The sequence below is a fragment of the Mixophyes fleayi genome, chromosome 8, assembly GCF_038048845.1.
Source record: "Mixophyes fleayi isolate aMixFle1 chromosome 8, aMixFle1.hap1, whole genome shotgun sequence".
Lineage (NCBI taxonomy): Eukaryota > Metazoa > Chordata > Amphibia > Anura > Limnodynastidae > Mixophyes > Mixophyes fleayi.
In genome coordinates this window covers 99,440,952-99,443,682 of record NC_134409.1, presented here as the reverse complement: position 1 = coordinate 99,443,682, position 2,731 = coordinate 99,440,952, and positions in this window count along the sequence as shown.

Genomic DNA, 2,731 nt, shown 5'->3' with positions numbered 1-2,731 from the left:
GGGTTCTGTCCCTCTCTGCAAAGCCTCCATCCTCATACAGATAACCTGGCGCTCGTTATAAAAGCAGATTGACAAAAGCCGCTCTTGCTCTGCTCTGTGATACGTTTGCTCGCTATATATGGGATCCCCTTTAGAGTAATAGAGAGGGAGCACCACACAATAAAACAAATCATTTAAATCTAATATCCCCAGTTTTCACCAACTACCATTATTATAAATCCTCAGGAAGTCTCCCTCAGGCACAGCGAACAGAATCATAAGAACAGCACAGAGCATTCACCTGACCACAAGGTACATTGTAACATTCAAGGGAATACCTTGGTCCGGAAGGTACGATAGCCGCGGAGTAAGAATGGGCTTCCGCAGGCCTCTTCCAGGACCTTCTTCTCCACCAGGGCTTTCTCCTCTTCTGCTGATGTCATGGCTCTCTTCCTCAAGATCTTAATAGCCACCTCCGTCTTGGTGACTGGTTCAGAGGCCAGCAGTACCTGTATGTGATAGAGAGATATAAATATGTTACAGGATCAGGTGTACAAGTGGCTGCTCCTACATATACGCAGCAGGGACGTATGTGGTGGGACAGAGAGATAAAGAGATGTTACAGGGTCAAGGATACAAGGGACTGCTTAGATATATATATCAGGGAAATAGATAGATAGATAGATAAGATAGATAGATAGATAGATAGATAGATAGATAGATAGATAGATAGATAGATAGATAGATAGAGCAGGGCTACAGGTAATGGGATAGAGAGAGATGTTAGAAGCGGCATCCTGAGTATATTTATATATATCTCTATTGAAAACAAATGTACTATTTACAGTCAGTGTTTGTGGTGTGGACCCATTCCATATACTGTATATAAAATCAGTTGTTACTCCTAAATATGACTGCAAGTTGTGAATGACAGCTGGTTGGAGAGTCTGTCCTGAGCCCACTCACAGTCATACTGTTACCTATGAAGAAGACACCAAGCTGGGGGACTCAGTGGCTGGAATAATATCTCCCAACTGACAGAGGTCCTGTGTAGGGAACCCCCCAGTTCTGGTAGTTGAGGAAGGAAGTTTCTGTGACTGAGCTGCTTATAAAGAGTAGTTATTTTATAATGGTTTAAATGATTTTTAATATGTTGTATAAATCAAATGTAAATAATTGTTATATCATAGTAGTTATTTCTTGGTTATTATCATGTCTCTTTATTCCTGTCTTTATATAGAAAACTCCAACCAGCCCTGGCACAAAATCAAAATCGCACCCACATTTAATAATTAGACCTCCCTACAGCCCCAACATTAAAATAATAGTACTCCCATTTGATAAATAGATCTATTTCCCTCCCTCCAAACAATAACTTAATAGCATTTATGTTTAATATAACCATTTCCAACAACCATCCCCAGCATTAAATAATTAATATTCACATTTAATTAATAGTCTTCCTCCCCAAACTCAGCCCCACATTCAATTAATAGCCCCAAACCACCCCAGCATTACATTAAAGGTCCTGTCACCACATCTTAATTTAATAGTCTCCAGTCTATTAAAAAGCCCCACCAATAAATACAATTGCCCCCCCCCCCACCACCCCACAAATAAAATGGAACCCATTACATTTTAAATTCCACCATTAAATTAATAGCTTACCTCCCACCCATGTACTATTAAGATAACCTCCCTCCCTTCCCTCATATCACACAATATATTAAGAACCCCCATTCCCTCACACATAATAGCCCCCCCTCTGCCCTCCATGACACTTAACAACCCCACCATCACACATAAAAGCCCCCCACTCTGCCCTCCTTCTCACATAACAGCCAGCCCACGCGGCCCTCCTTCTCACATAACAGCCCCCCATCCTGCCATCCATCACACTTAACAGCCCCCCCACTCTGCCATCCTTCTCACATAACAGCCCCCCCCCTCTGCCCTCCTTCTCACATAACAGCCCCTCCTCTGCCCTCCTTCTCACATAACAGCCCCTCCTCTGCCCTCCTTCTCACATAACAGCCCCCCCACTCTGCCCTCCTTCTCACATAACAGCCCCCACTCTGCCCTCCTTCTCACATAACAGCCCCTCCTCTGCCCTCCTTCTCACATAACAGCCCCCCCACTCTGCCCTCCTTCTCACATAACAGCCCCCACTCTGCCCTCCTTCTCACATAACAGCCCCCACTCTGCCCTCCTTCTCACATAACAGCCCCTCCTCTGCCCTCCTTCTCACATAACAGCCCCCCCCCTCTGCCCTCCTTCTCACATAACAGCCCCTCCTCTGCCCTCCTTCTCACATAACAGCCCCTCCTCTGCCCTCCTTCTCACATAACAGCCCCCCCACTCTGCACTCCTTCTCACATAACAGCCCCCACTCTGCCCTCCTTCTCACATAACAACCATTCCTCTGCCCTCCTTCTCACATAACAGCCCCTCCTCTTCCCTCCTTCTCACATAACAGCCCCTCCTCTGCCCTCCTTCTCACATAACAGCCCCCACTCTGCCCTCCTTCTCACATAACAGCCCCCCACTCTGCCCTCCTCACATAACAGCCTCCCCTCTGTCCTCCTTCTCCATAACAGCCCCCACTCTGCCCTCCTTCTCACATAATAGCGAGCCCACTCTGCCCTCCTTCTCACATAACAGCCCCCCATCCTGCCCTCCATCACACTTAATAGCCCCCCCACTCTGCCCTCCTCCTCATATAACAGCCCCTCCCTCTGCCCTCCTTCTCACA